The sequence below is a fragment of the Cupressus sempervirens genome, chromosome 1, assembly GCF_028749045.1.
Source record: "Cupressus sempervirens isolate cs-2001-9-10 chromosome 1, ASM2874904v1, whole genome shotgun sequence".
Taxonomy (NCBI): Eukaryota; Viridiplantae; Streptophyta; class Pinopsida; order Cupressales; family Cupressaceae; genus Cupressus; species Cupressus sempervirens.
Window position 1 is genome coordinate 859,642,283 of NC_143118.1, and position 17,080 is coordinate 859,659,362.

A 17,080-nucleotide genomic window follows, 5' to 3' on the forward strand; every position below is an offset into this window, starting at 1 on the left:
TGAAGAACCAACTATCAATTACTTTGACAAGCATTATAAAAAATAAAATCATCAAGTCTCTTGTAATCAACTAGCCTACTCTAATCTCCTAGTTTTCTACTAAATCAACTCTCTAAGATAATGAATAAAAAATTAGAAGTCCTTGTCCTTCTATATTAGTACTATTACAAGAAAGGGCCATGAGCAATACAAGATCAAGGGCCAAGATTTCTTCCCATAAACCCTAATTAGGGCTTCCAAATTTACTACCAATTACACGAAGGTACCAATTCATGGGCCAATAAGAAAATAATAGTGATTTGTCGAACCAATAAGGAAATGCGGTACTTGGCATATTATGATTAATTGTTCTTGAAATTGAAGATTTCTCATTGGAGGAGACAACCAATTACCACCTCAAAATATCTATCTCATGTTTGAATTCTTGGCTTGAGAAGATGTTTGTTAAGATTCTAGATGCATCTCTCAACATTTGAGATTTTATCCACCCTTTAAAATTTCCTCATGGAATTTACTTGAATCACTTGCATATTCATGAACCCATGCTTGATCTTTGTTGATTCTCCTTGAATATATCTTCGTGTCTAGTTGGACCTTCTGTACTTTCCTAAATTTCCTCTTGATTTCAATATAAATTTGTGGGTCAATAACATGAACATGAATCTTTCCTTTTCACTTGAGTACTTGAGTGTGAGCCATCTTCTTGTAGCATTGTTTTGGTTCTCTTGAAGTCACAAGCTCACCTTTAACATCATCTTCATTTTTCATGTCACAAAATAAAAAAGAAAGTCTCTTATACAAGATTAAACCTTTCTATCTTTTTGAACTGATCAATGTCTTACAAGTCTTGGAAGAAAATTTTATTGGGCAGGGGAGGTCCTAAGGAAAGAGGATTTCCATGGTTGAAATCCTATTCTCAAAGGATTTCCACCAAGCATGATAGAAACTCAAACCAATTTTAGTCACTTAGCATTAAAATGCATTTCTCTCACAACCTTCCAATATTCCCAGTTGATTTTTCTTTCATTTTACATGAGGAAAATAAACCTAAAAGGAAAATGGGTAAATTCCAAGTTGAAAGGATTATTATGGTGGGAATCCTCTAGAGAAGAGATTTTGGTAATCCTACGGTAATAGGATTTCCATAATGGGAATCCTATAGAGAGGGGATTACCATAATGGTAATCCTCTAGTAATAGGATTTCCACCAACTATGATTTTTCATTTTGCATAATTATTTTAGCACTAGTAGACTTGGTGTTAATTTTTGACCTTATGCCATTTTCAATTTCATTTTAACTTTTTATTTTGTTAAGACCTCGAGTTGGTAAGAAATTCAACCAACATGAGTTTTTTTGGTTGAAATTTTGACCAACATGGATTATAAACCAAAAAAAAAAGTGCATGGGAGAGGATATTTTCACTATGAGCTTGTAGGTGTGGGAGGAGGGATAATGCAAAAGATAATGAGGTGAAATAAAAATTCCCTAATTGCACCAATAACTACAAGAATGACATCATTGAGAATTGACGCAATGATAACACAAAAGATGAGTTCTATTCTTTAATTGGTGTCTATACTATTGTACTTCCCTTTTTCAAAGTGATACAATTTGTAGTTGTCTAAGGTATCATTGATATCATGAAGCATGAGAAGTGAATTCATGCGATTGATCTGGGAATTTGAACTAGGTGTCAATGGATGATGTTAATTCAATCCCTCTCTGTGTGAGATCATCTTCTTCTATATTCAAGCATCTCAAGATCATAGCTATTGGTTTGAATTCTGATAACCTAGAAGATAGTGGAAGAAGACTTACAAAGTTTTCTAAATCTTTGAAAGTCCCATTTTGGTACAGCCCAATAAAGATCTCAAAGCTGGAGGACATTAATGAAGTTTTATTCAATGTGAAAGCATGTTAGTTCATGGCCATGAATGTTCCAACTATTTTTAGAATTTTGTTATATGAACTTTACAAACAAAGCTCATTTATTTGGTAAGTCATTTTTTTGGGAGGAGTGTTCCCAAGGAAAGCTTAGAGACATTATTTGAAAGGAGTGAAAAATCATTAGTTTTCAAGTCATTTAATCAGCTCTTTGGATGCCAAAAACCCATTCATCATCTACTTGGTGGAGGAAAATGTAAGAAGAAGTATTTTTCTAAAGCCCTATTGTTAAAATTTTGAGCAATGGCGTGTTTTTATAGGGGTAAGTTGTTGGAAGCATGAATGTTGATGATACTCCTATGGGGGAGTATTGTAGATACAAGGCTTGATCATTATCAATGATATGTTACATTCATGATTGTGCTTTCATTGATGTTAACCTAGCAATTTTTTGTAGTATTTAACAGAAGAAAAATGAAAAGATCAAGTTGGTAGAGATGGCTAGTTGAATATTCTCACTATCTAAGGTTATGTGAGATACTTTTGAGTATATAGTATATGCAGTTAATGTTGAGTGAAGAAATGTTAAGTTTGGAAGAAGTTATGTAAGTTTTGGTGATATCTATTATGAGATAGAGTTTATAGAGACATGTTCTAGTAAGCTTGTTATATCTCTTAGCAAAATTATTATTCTAAGAATCGAGGTTGAGGATGTGTAGAAGACATGTTGATGATGACATAGCTAAGCATGCTTGTCATAATATTTCATGTACAGAAAGTTATTCAAGTTGCAAGGTGGAAGAGTAATTTTATCACTAAGTGTAACATTTTCTTAATGTGGTTCTGTAATAATTAATTGACAAGGTGTAACAGTCAACTCATGGAATTATTTTATTGATTAGGTATAAAGGAAGGACATATTCCTTTATCTTATATGTGATATATGAGATGATTATAAGTAGCACAAAGAATAGAATGTGAAGTTGAGAAGAGTAGAGCGGAAGTGAAGGAAAATTTATTTTCAAGATTTTACTGAGTGATCCAAAGTTGGATATTTGGATTTGAAGTTTGTGACCTGGTCTAGAAGGTCTGACAGTGTTTGGTTTAATTGAAAAAATAGAGGAAAGAGGAACTTAACAGTAAATTACATGTTTGGGAAATGAGCTCTTCTTGTCATTGAAATTGCATGTTTGCGCAGTGGGCTCTTCTTACATACATTGTACTACAAATCCTAATAGGGTCCATCCTTTAACAAGGAATATTTATATTAGTAAATCATCTTGTGGGCATCATTCACACTCGGGTTTTCACTTTGATCAAGGGTTTCCCTAGTTAACATATCTAGTGTAATTGTCTATGTGCATCTTGTTATGGTTGTTGTTTACTTTGGTTGAATGGATAAGATTGTTTAAGGATAATGAATATTTTAATTATTGGATAACTTATTCACCTTGCTCCCCTCTTAGTTATCTTGGTGGACTATTGTTTCTAACAAAATTTTCTTTATTTTTCAATTTACAAACAAAGCACCCAAGTTAATCTAGATTTTTGGAATTCCATTAATTTTTTGTAGATCATAAAAATTTAGATACCTGAGAACTTTACACTAAAATTTTCTTTATAATAATGCGAAATAAGGCTTGTCAAGTAGTTCTAAAAAAATGCTCATTTGAAATAGGGGCAAGGGTAGGAGCATTTGTTGTCCCAAACAATAAAACTAAAAATTTTACCAAGCAATTTTCCCTCAATGTTTGGTTTTGTATACAGTTGCCAATGCCTTATTGTGGAGAAACAAGTGAATTTCTTTGAGTGTTCTTGCTAGTGTCACATTCATATGGCTTCTTTTAGAGTAGCTAGAGTAGCACTTGTTGATGTTGATTTGCATTGGACTTATATTTTATATAATGATCTTATTTCTCTTATCAAATGTTGTATTTTTCTTTAATAGGTTAGACTTGTTTTCATATTGTATTATAGGTTAGGCTGATTTTTCTATGTAGTGGATCTCAGTGTACTCTATCTTTAATGGGTTTTGTGTTTAAAAAATATTTAAGCTTCATATTTATTTCTATTCAGGTTTGCTCCACGTGTTCCCTCAATTTCTATTCTAGAGAATATCTTTATCGATGTTGTCATTACTATTAGAAATAAAATTAACTTGTTCTTAATCTTTCTACAAGATGTTGTAGTAGGGAAATATGTCAAGACATTCCTTGTAGTAATTTTCTTCTCTTATATATTGTTCTTTCCTACAATCTTATATCATATTCATCCATTAAAATTTGAGTCATGTGGAATCCAAAATATAATTTTTGAACTCTGCACATTATAGGAGGTTTGTTTATTGTTGCTATAATTAGCAATCATTGCAAAATTTTAACAATATTTCTCATAGGTAAGTTATTAAGAGTATTCCTTGAGTTTCTTTTTACATCATTATGAATAGTTTATTTCATTTTTTTTTTTGTGTTGGATTGGTAGTTGGTCTATCTGGAAAGAGAGAGAAAATATGATTTTGAAATATAGAAAGATGCCAATGGTGTTTTTCAAGCCCTTATCTAGAAAATCAAGGAAAATATGATGATTTTGCATCCTTTTAGTCATGGATATCCTCTCAAGTCCTTAGATTGGGATATCACTAAAAAATGGAACCTTGTGGAGTGTCATAATAATTACAAAATTTTCATGATTAAAATAAGAAGAAATATAAAATGCCCCCCTAATTCCTTGTTATTGGTTGTTGATCATATGATTGAAAATGTTGTGGTGGTATCTCATATTTGTGGAGCATAGTCTATTGATTTGGTTTTATATATTGAGAAATGATTTTTACTTGGTATGACATTTATTATGTGTGTTGAGAAGGAAATAGATAAGAAGTATAACATTGTATTATAGGTATGCTCCCTTACCATCAATTAGATTGAAACATGTCTAAAGGAAATTAATATCTTCTAAAAATATTGTCTATAGTGGCATGCCATGTAGTAGCCAATTTTCAAATACAATGTGAGTAGATTAAGAATGATCTTAGTGATATTGATAAAACCTATAGAATTATCAAGGATTTTAATTGTATGTACAAGAAAAGAGTTAGTGAGCTATAGATTGAGTTTCTACCTTAACAACAACAAAGGGAAGATTTGATCAAGATATTTTGGCTTATAATGGATATGACAAAACTTAGGATGGACTAAGTTTCCAATCTATTGGCTCAAGAAAAACCACTTTCTCAACACTATGGTATCAATACAAAACAACAATAAAAATTTCTTGAACTTATCCAATTGATTTGTTTTGCAAGCTCTCATGCACTTGCTCGTACACAAAGCAGAGTCAAATATCAAAAAAGGAATTAGCTAGCCATAAAAAAAGAAAATATTTTTCCTACCACACAAAAATGGGGCATATAGATATATAAGAATTAAACTAGTTTTTGGTCGCAAGCAATGGACACTTCATACTAAAAGGAAATTAGCGCTTCTTTAATGATGACAAGGAAATGCCTAGTTATCTGCTCTCTACGGATTCACTGAAAGTCTTCCCCTTAACATAGGGTAATGGATGCATAAATATTTTTATACTAAACAAAATTATTCAAACACATTCCCCTACCATATATATATATACACACAAAAATCACCCAGAGATATTATATATATAGTGTCCTTGAGATTGGTCAAGGACATAAGAGTGGAAGATTTTCCATGGGAAAGGAGTAAAATTAGATTTTAAAAAAACATGAGATTATCATCCCATACACCTCCAAATGTTCTTGATTCTACCAACTCATGGCATATTTTAACTACTATTAGCCAAAATCGCTCTCCTCCCAAAAAATCAAATTAAAATAAAAGTATGTTTTAACGGTTACCTAGGGTTTCTTATGAAATGATTTAACATTGGCTATATTTCTCATTTCATATTATGCCTTAGAACATTTTAAGTTGTGATCATGCAATTCACCCAGTCGTAGCTAGTTAAGTGCTAACTAAGGTCAGGGTAGTGAATGTGTTCTTTGCTTTGTTTTCGTTTGATCACATGGTTATATTGACATGCTATGGTTTAAGTTGCAACAACACAAAAAGGGAAAGCTTTTAGTATTTTAAGATACATTTCATACTATTAGATCTTTTAGATCTATGACTAGTACATGTTTGAAACAAGTCAAAAGGTGGCTAAGGTTTGAGTTGTGTTCAAGTGATTCTCCTTATTTCACTTAGTCATAGATTAAAGGTGAACCTCAGCTCAAGGTGGAAATGGTGTGGATGTAATCAAAATATAAATATTTTCAAGGTCATAGTGGTTAAGAAAAAATGTCAAAGGTGGACTACAAAGTAGTGATAATCAATAACTTGTTGTTTTGCAAGTGAAAATTGTTATTAAGGAAAGGTGGTGGCAAGGTTGCGATCATGTGTGATCAAACATAAGATAAGAAAACTGAATACTGCCAAAGTGGTAAAATGATAAGAGATGCTTGGTCCATGTGGCAAGGCTTGATGGACAACTCTAGATTGATTAAAATAACATGGATGACTTATCTAGTTGATAAAAGTAGGAGCAGTTACTTGATGATGAATCCAATCTTTTTTATCTTTTGCAACCACTTTTATCGTTCCCTAGGCCTAATAAATGAAAAGATATACTTCACCACCACTTGTTGATCCATCCATTTAGTTAGAAGTTAATAACCATCATTCTTGACCTCTTAGAGCTTTGTTTAGTGAGGAAGTGGTCTTCTCATGAATGGATTTGCATTGTGATTAGATCTTTCCAATTTTATAGTCATTATTCTCTATAGATTTGATTGTAGTGGTTGAATTTTTTCTTATGATAGAATTTATCTAATTTATGCTTGCACTATAAAAGAAAATGTTGTACTCTTTCTTAGGGTCAGATCTTCTTTATTTCTCTGGTATTTCTTTAGCATGCTACTATGAATTCCCTCTTTGTCTCTGAATTATATGACATCCTATCTTATCTCTTTCAGTCATCGATGTACTATGCAAGCTTTGTTTGCCTCTCTTCAATTTATTATGAATATCTATACACTACTACATTTGATCTTATTTTTTGACCAAAAATTGTGACCATCAATTAAAAAGCTTTACATTGGTCAGATTGGAGAAGGGAAAAATTACTTTTTAAAAATCTAAGCCCGTGTTGGTCAAAATTTCGACCAACATGGGCTTAAGTTCAACATGGAAAAACATTTTTCATTTCATTGATGCAGTTTGAGAGTGCGCGAAGGAGCATTTCATTGTATGTTTTTGAGAGCGCGCAAAGGAGCTATAAGGGTTTTCTTCTGCATTGTAGCAAGAAAAGATGGAGCACTCAAAGGACCTATAAGGGTTTCCCCTGCCTCTCATTCCTCCTTTCCTACTCGACAAACTGTTTCAATCCCCAGCTGGTGCTCGTTGTTGATGAGAAGATCGATCAGGGAAGGAGGGAGACAATGATATGATTGGCAGGTAACGATATTTCTTGTCCCTGGCTTGACATTGAAGTTGATTGAAATTTTCTTTTCCTCCATTATAATACATTTTTCTACCTAAATTTTAGGATTGGGAATTATAGATTCATTAACTAAAATCATCTTCTAGTATTATAAGTGGTTCTTATCTACATCATTGCTCACAAGTTTTGATAAGTGAGGAATTCATACACCTCTAAACTATCTTTGAGGTCTTAGGATTCATAAATAGCCCATATGTGTAAGTATTTGACTATACCAAATCTACTTTACTATTTTGAGGTTGAGTATCATCTTTTGGCAATAACCTATCTCTACCTACAACAAAACTAACTTTATAGGGATTCATATCAGGCCCACCTTTAATCCTTTTTTCAAGGTTAAATTTTTACAACCCCTCACACCTTGTCCAAGAACTGGTTGAATTATCACTTGTAGATAGAAGCATTTGTAGTAAAGGAGAGGAGCCTTTGGGCCCAACTCCTTTCTTTTTTCTTTTGTTGTTCCTAGGTGTTTAAACTAGAGAATGCCTAGACACTTCCAAGATACTTTAGGAACTCTAGAGAATTCTAAGAGATGTCAAGAATCCTTCTATTTTGTGGATGGTTTCACATTCCCAACTCTATTTACATATGGCTTGAATCACCCTAACAAAAACCAAGCCCTCTTTAAAAATGATTAGATGCCATAATAAATTCACCATCACTATTTGGAGATTGATAGAAGTTCCTAAAATATAGTGAGGGATGCTATACCATGAGATATCTAAAGAAATATTTAGTAAACTAGTGTCAACTCGAGTGCATAAGAATCTTAGAATGGGAATGAAAAATGGGGGAATGCCACAACAATACCAAGATGATATATAGCTTGGATTTTTTTCTTAGATTTCAGAGACAAAAGTGGGGCATTTTATACCCAATTCATTTGGAAAGTTAAATGAAGCATGTACATCATAATATCTTGTGCTATCATTCATTTACTCCATTACACAATGTCAATTGCCTCACCATTCATGAGGCTTGATATTATCTCGGTGTTCTCTGTATGACCCTTTTATGATCTCCTTTATTACTTTCTTGGTTGTATTTACTAAAAGATGACTAATTGAAGAATTATGTCCTTCAAAATATTATGTCCACTTTTCACTTTCAATATTCTCATTATATAATGAAATATATGTATAGTTCTTCCAACCTTTCTTTTCACTAGCATGTTAACAACAAGTTATGCAATTATGTACATTTAACTATGCATATAAATTTTGGACATAGGTTTAGAAAACTTGGTTACCCTTTAAGATATATTATTTCCTATTGGTTCTTCTCTTGAACACACAATTTAAACTTCATAAATGCCTGCACTAATACCATCAATGATATAGGAAAAGATCAAAGTACCCAATTAAAGGTTTCTTAAACCAATTCACTTCACTACACCAACTAGCCCGATGCATAATGGAAATACAAACAAAGCATAGAAATTAATACATTATACCAAAACATAACTATGTTTGAGATGATATCCATTATTGCCTTAAAATAATTATAATACATTGAGGCCTTGAGCCCTAAGATTCAATACACAATGAATCTTTGAAGATTTATAAAAACCATTGATTATATAAACCTAGTATGGACTTCGTGATATGGTGTTCTTTGATATTATATCTCCTTGGCCCCTTATTGTTCAAATGAACATTTTAACTTATGATGGCATTGCATGAATTCAGAATATGCTTCAACTTATGTACTCTATGTGGCAACAAAAGTCTATCTTATGTATTCATGCTACCATAATATCATAATTATAAATTTAAAATGAAATATAATGCTATAGCAATATTATTAAACTTGGAGAACATTAAATACTTACAAATTTCATACAAATATAGAAAACTAGTCAAGTAATTAAATGAATTAAATTTTGTAATCAACTCCAAAATTCAAGAATGAATTATTATGATAGACAGATACTAATCTTTCATGGTATGAGAAAATGGTTCGTTTAGATGAGTGTGTCATGATCTTTGTGATTACAAAATAAAACCCATGTGAAAATTATACTTAGAGTTGAGATGTGAGCATCTATTGATGACTCCTACCTATTCACTAATGTGTTTGTGACTTATAACAACTACTTAACAATGTTTGAAGAGGTTGCTAGATAGGGGATATATTTTTGTTCAAAGTTTAAAGTGATTTAATTCAATGTTAGCGATCAAAGATGAAAACAACAGGCATCCATTTAGTGTTCCTATGATGATGTAATGCTAATGTTCTAGTTATGCTCTCTACATGCATGCATGACCAATACTAAAAACCTTTGTATGACTATCCAATTCTCCTCTATGCTCATGTTAAAATGATCTATGTTATTACAAAATAAAACCAATATGCAAAATTACACATAGAGTTGAGGATGTGAACTTCTCTTCTTGATGCTTCTATGATCTATTCACCAATGTGTTTTTGGCATGTAACAATTGGCCAATAATGTTTAAAAATATTATTGAAGAGTTTTCTAGTTAGGGAGTATGTTTTCTGCCAAACCTTAAAGTGGGTTTATTCAATGGAAATGAAAAAATATCAAATAGTATCAAAATCTATGTAGTGTGCCTATGATGATGCAATGCTAAAACTCTAGCTATGCCCTCTATACTATACCAATATTACTCTTGAATTTAGACTTAGCTAATAATAATGAATTTGGGCATATCATTTAAAGCATCATCTTAGGATATAGTTTAAAATAATTTGTATTTTAGCAACCCATAGTAGTTAGTAGGAAAGATAGAATATGGGTCAAACTTAAATTTTGAGATGTGAATGCAAGCGGTTCAAATGAATAATGAAAATAACATGGGTAAATTTTGCATCTATGAACCAAAACTTCGGTGATGTTTGATAGAGATTGCAAGATTAGAGCTAGACCTTTTGGATGTATACATGTAAATGAAGTTGGGTTAATATTATTTACCAAATTCCATGCAAAAATTACCTACTTTAAATCTAATCAATTTACAAAACAACCTGATTAAAATGATGTCAAAACATGTTAAATTTTGGGACTCTAATTTGTGTATCAAAGTTGGATGAGTTACTTTTGCATCTATGAATCAAAACTAAGGTGATGAATAATAAAAATTCCAAAACTAGATCTAGACCTATAGGATTCACACATATAAATGAAACTAAAATAAGATTATTCACCAACTTTCATACAAAAATATATCAATATATATGGTCATATATATATATATATATATATATATATATATATATATATATATATGAAAACAACTTGATCAAAATGTCACCAAACCAAGAAATGAAAAAGGCATGGGTATGCAATTAAGGGCAGTTTAGATTAGTGTATCATTTTTTCCCTTTTTATTGATTAGAAAAAATCCATTGGAGAACTAAGTACATTGATAAGAAAAGCATGTAGGTATAGGTGTTTAAGTTGATCAACTCATTCACATGTGAAAGTTGAGATGTCAGCATCCCCACGAAAGAGAGATGGTCGTCTTTAAGATAATAATGGAGGTGAATCCTCTAGGTGAATGACTGAATGGCTCTAAAACTTCTAGGGAATGAACTTCTATTGTTTTCATTGGGACACCTTGTCTCCATTCATGCATCCACACCAAAATGGATGAGAACTATTCCTCATTATTAGGACGGCTTGTCTTAATACCTAAATCCAGACCCAAGTCAACCAAAATTGATTGCATTAATTATACTGTCTCCTCCATCATATATGATATAATTTGAAAATCACAAGGCATTTAGCTAGTCCCATATCATCTTCACATGCTTATCATATTTTCTTCCAAATAGACAAACCACTTCACAGCACATGGAAGTCATGAAAATCTCAAAAAAAACTCTTACAGACCTCTTTATTCAGTCCAAATTAAGCCCACATGCATTAAATGTAACGTTATGGAAGCCCATCAACATTGATGGAATAGAAAAAAAAACTTGCGTATCATGTTTGAGAGACAAATGTCATTAACTTATTATAGTGAGGAATAGAGAGATAAAGAATGTTCCATGCTTAAGGAAAAAAAGTTATGTTTGGAAATCTCAACACATAGAAGATGAATAAATAAAAAACACTGATTGTATTTCTTTTGAATAGAAGTATCACAAATTGACATTGGGACAATAGCTCACAATGGCATTGTAACTATGCATGAAATCTGACCCTTGTTTGAAGTAACTCACAAGACCATAAAATTTGGGTCCTTATCTATAGATAACACATATGACTCTCTTATACACATTGTCTCAATTTTTTTTTTACAATAGGGTAATTCTATAAGGTGAAAAGATGGTGCAAGCTGTGATTAAGAGTATTATTATTTGCATTGATTTGATTACATTTAAGGTAATGCCTCATTGTGAATAGGAGGTTTTCTCTGAGCAGGAGTGTAATCCACTCTTGTAATCTCTCCATTATCATCATAATCAGTTAATTTTGTTGAATGTGAGTTGAAGAATGTCTGAGACTTTTCTTGAGAAAGTGGACTTGTTGGGCTAAGTCTCTCACTATTTGAATTTGGAATGACATTTTTAGAAGCAAGTGTTCTACCAGACATCTTCTTGGAGGAGACCTTTAGCACTGCTGGCCTCTTGTTCACATCCAATCTCCATTTGAATTATCTTGATAGTAAGGACCATTTCCAAATCTATATCAATAGCACATATATGAATAGTTGGAACACCTAGTTTATTATTGAATTTTAAGGCAATAATGTAATCCCCATGGCTCCATTTTTCATGATAGGAAACTTCTGCGAGTATTCACTTAATTAGAGAGGCAAGGGAGGTCATGAAAGGGGCTATCTACTAAAGCAATAACATCATTGGTTGAGTTCTCTTGGAATTTGAAGCAGGACACAAGTGTTTCTTGAATACATTTCTTGGTTGGTTCAACTAAATTCCTTATTTGAATACATAGAAAGAGGAATATTTTATTTGTTGCAATCAATCAATTGAAAATTGGAGGATCCTATGTGCAACTTAATACAGGGAATAACCATCATTGATCCTATATTTCTTCAAGATTAGCTAACCCCCGCCAACGGAACCACTAGTTAACACTGCACACCAAAAGACACTGAAACATTTCCAACTTGGAGGATCCTATGTGCAACTTAATACAGGGAATCACCATCATTGATCCTATATTTCTTCTAGATTAGATAACCCCCCCAATGGAGCCAATAGTTAACACTACACACCAAAAGACACTGAAGCATTTCCAACTTGGCCAAAAATAACTTTGTTACTATCCCATTACACTTATTACATCAACCATTCTACAATTAAATAAGATTTCCTCTTGAAGTTGTGGAAGTAGTTGTTGATGAAATTGGTGCAGAGCATGTGGGAATTCAGCTTTCTCCTTTCTCAGCTTATGACTCAAATCATGATCTTGATGCTTACAAAACCAGTGATCTTTCTCTCATATTGTGTAGATCTTTCTAGCTTGTGAGGAATTTGGTTATTGCCCACACACTTTAGGAGCAAATGGAAAATATTCAATGCCTGAGAGCATGCATGTTCTTCCCAATTCTATTGATCATGGAAACCCCCATTTTAGGTATGTGCATTTTCATTCACCACCTCTCAATAGTAGCTACGTTGTGCACAAAGAACATTGTAATGAAATAGTTGGATTATTATCAGTCTATGTTTTCAGCATTGTGCAAAGAATATTGCAATGAAACACTAAATTCAAATAGAAATGGTCAATCAAAGGCCTCTCTAATTATTCTCAACTGTATTCCCTCTTCTTTTTAGTACACATAAATTGTAGCTACAGGAGCTCACAATTTAAGAAAATATGAAATTCAATTTTAGCTCAAATTAAAAATCCTCTTTCTAAATACAATAATAGAACCAAAGACCTTTTAAAAACATTTCCAACAATTATCTCAGTAGCATTTCAGTTTTGATAAATTTTGACCAATAATCTCATTAGCCCAAAACCTTATCAAAAGTCTCATCACTTTTCATAGATCACTTTTCCTCTGTACTTGGTATATCTCTTTTGTTCACTTGTTTTTGATGTCGATCAATTTGGACTTTTCAAATTTCTATTCAAATCTTGTAGGTAAAGGGCTTTTTTGAGTTTAGATTTATCAATCATTAATATATTTTAGAATTTGTTTATGTAAAATTTTGTTCTAAATGTTCTGCCTAAAATAGTGATTTATAATCAGTATATGGCAACAAGAAAAAGAAGTCTGAATTAAAAATTAAAAAAGTCTTGGCTAGGAATCAATATATGAAATGTTGCACATAATATAGGTGTTAAAGACAGACTTGAAAAATATATATAGTTTGATTTCAATCTGATAGTGGTCTGTAGCTAATAAATTTTTTAATGCATTGGTTGTCTGAATGCATTTCAATCACTTCGCATCAATTACTTTAATGAATGGTTGGAATGTTCAATTTTTGCTTTATTCTATTCTATTTTTATTTGCTTTTAATATTTGCAATATTTGTTTTTTTTTTTTCATTTTATAAATTGTTCAAAAATAACTTTGTACTTTTAAGTCCATTTTACACTTTGTTGATGTAGAATAAAAATATTGTAGAGTCGTGGCACTTCAATAGATGTGTGGCCATGCACAAAATCTTCAGCTGTTGTTGCCAAGAACATAATTTGATGCTACAAGTTCTCACTGATTCAAAACTGTGATATGGGTGATTGTGGGTTTTGCACCAACTCCCATGGCTTCAAAGCTTAAACTGGTAGATGTTTCTATTGTCCACACGATCATTACATCTTGATTTTCTCTATTCATTGGCATTTTCTTTTCTAGTCTTCTTCATCACATTAAATCTTTAGTTATATTTTTTTTCAAGTGAGATTCTATACTCATTTATTATTCACTTTCAATTCCTAACCTTATCCCATTTTTATTCACTTTCAATTCTAAATAGGTTCAATAAGCCTCCTAAAGCGGTTATGGGCTGTTAAAGCTTCAAAATAGACCATTCTTTGTTTTGGCATTGTTTTATCTCTTTTCTGATTCCTATTCATTTAGTTTTAGTGAAAATGGTTTGAGCCAATAGTGATAATGATTTGAGCCAAGAGCAGATTCTCCATGTTTTTCTTTTGTAAAAATAAAGATAGTGCAATAGAATCTAAAGTCATTATGCCCTAAATATTATAGAACGTTGAAGCATTTGTACGAGCACTGTGATCCTTCTATCATTCACTATGATTTGAAATCATCAACTGTTCTCCTTGATGCAAACTATAATGCCAAAGTAAGTAAATTTGATTGTAAGGGAATGCTCATCAGGGCAGAGTCCAAACTAAAAAACCTTGTACTTGATTGTTGAATATGTTAAAGAAGAAACAAATGCCAATTAATTTATAGACTGGAACTGGCCTGAATTGCTTGATGAATTTTTTAAATGTTGAGATGCATATACTAATGAATTTTTTGTTGTTGCAGGCCAAGCCACAGCTGACAGAGGGGTCAAAGCTTCCAACTATTGTGGATCTTGTGATTAAAGAGTTGTTGAACTTGAAATATCTTCAGCAAGTAAGTTGCATGCAAAATATTTCTTTTGAAGGGAATTGACATTATTTTTAAAAATACATTCAATTTATACAATTTTACTCATGTTTTGGTGGATTAAAACTTAACGTTCTTCCACATTTCTTGCCCATTTTATTGCATATCTGAAATAAGACATAATCTTGCCATTTTCCAATAGCTGAATGTCTTTAACTATGATTGGAATTTGGCATAAATTGTATTTTTAAGGTTAGATTGTCAGCTAGTTCTGGTTGATTGCCATTTGAAAATTAGAGGTGCTAATCCTTTCATTGAAGAGAAAATTTATAGTGCACTACATATCATCACACTTACCCAAAAAATTTGAGCCAAACATTTGATTATCTAGATTGAAAGTCATTGTCCACTTCATAATCTTAGCAAGAAGAACACCATAAGCGCTTGTGAACCAAGTATTTATGATGAAGCAAGAAGGAAAGAAAAATGAAAAAATGTGTTGAGTCGAGAGATAGACATTGGAAAGAAAGCCATTGATTATAAAAAGTATTAAGATCAAGTTTAAAAATAATGTATTAATTGACAAGCACAAAGCAAGATTAGTAGCTGAAGAGCAGCAAATTTTCTTTGTACATCCGTGCACTATCTCCATGATTCCATGTTTGGTCCTTAGCCTCTTTGCAATAACCACATGATCGATGATTGCCAAATAGTGCCAACATACTATATGGAAAGGCCCTTTCTAGATCATATTTCAATGCAACAATTTATCAAACGATGGCACTTTGAGGGGACAATGATCATCTTCAACCGTGTGACTTTGGCTCATTGCTTCAAATTTCTTAGAGGATATAGAAACTTACTGACTGTAAACAGAAGGTATGTTCTTAGAAAAAGAACCCATACTCATTGTAAATAGCAGGTATGGACTTAATGCATATTTCATGAGTTGTGGTTCATAAAAACCCATACTCATCAGCTTGAATTGTTTATTTAATACCCAATTCATTGAGGTGACACTTACAATTTGAATTCATGACAACCATTTCTCATCAACTTAAATTGTTTGTTTAGTACCCATTGCATTGACATAACACTTACAAGGTTGAAGTATTGCAACTTCCTAGAAGGTCTGCCTACTCAATTCCATGATGATCCAACTTTCCATGATCCTTGGGAGAATGATGTAGGAGCATCAAGGTCAAGGTTGGAGGCATGAGAAGACATTAAGGTCTCAAGATAACAAACATGACCATGTTAGAGTAGTTGATGTAATAAGACCCCGTGAAGGTCCTTTTTGATATGTTTGTAATTATAATCATTTTAGTTACATTTGAAAACATTAATTAACAAAAACCACATGTGTAGATATAAACATTAATCACAAATTGGTAGGTATATTTTCTTGTGAAGAAAGACCACGCCTGACAATATGAACCCAGAACAAAATAATGAGACAATGGCTACATTTTGGGCTTAGTTCTGAAGAAAACTTGATAAATGTTATTGTCCTTGCAAAAAGTGTAAGGGTTTAAATATTCAAAGAATTCTAATCACAACAGCCCAGAGTCATTGTAGGCAATATGGTCATGTTGAAGGGGGCCATGATTTTTGTCCATTGCTAAATGTGGATTTCCTACTGGAGGAACATGGAGGTGTGAATATCCAAGTTGAGGATAACACTCCCATGGGAGAAGATGATAATGTGCCAAAGGACATGATTGAAGAAGATGGTATTAGGGCAAGTGATGAAGAGACTCACAATGATGGTACTAGCGAATCTGATAATAATGATGAAGATGGTCTTGATATACCCTTAGTTGAGAAGGCACACAAACCCTTATACGAAGGCTCCCAAACAACTCTATTGTCAGCTATAGTATTGTTGGTGAACTTAAAGGTTATGAATAGTATATCCAATGTAGCAATGTCATGTAGTATGTCATTTTTGTCATCTTCAATGTTAGCATGCAATTACTATTCATTATATTAATAATGCATATTTGTTGTTGCAGGTTGATTAGTGAGTTTTTGTTACCACCTTCAAACATTTTTCCTCATTCGTACCGAGAATTATCTAACATTATGGATCAGATTGGAATGAAGTATTAGACAATACATGCTTGTCCCAATGATCACATTCTATATCATAAACAACATGAATTTGCAACA

The 17,080-nt window shown here is 32.2% G+C and overlaps 1 pseudogene; it reads left to right on the forward strand.

Annotated features, from left to right (window-relative positions):
• The first annotated feature begins 1,698 nt into the window (after positions 1-1,698).
• LOC149580558 (reticulon-like protein B8) lies at positions 1,699-4,399 on the forward strand (annotated as a pseudogene).
• Positions 4,400-17,080: the final 12,681 nt, after the last annotated feature.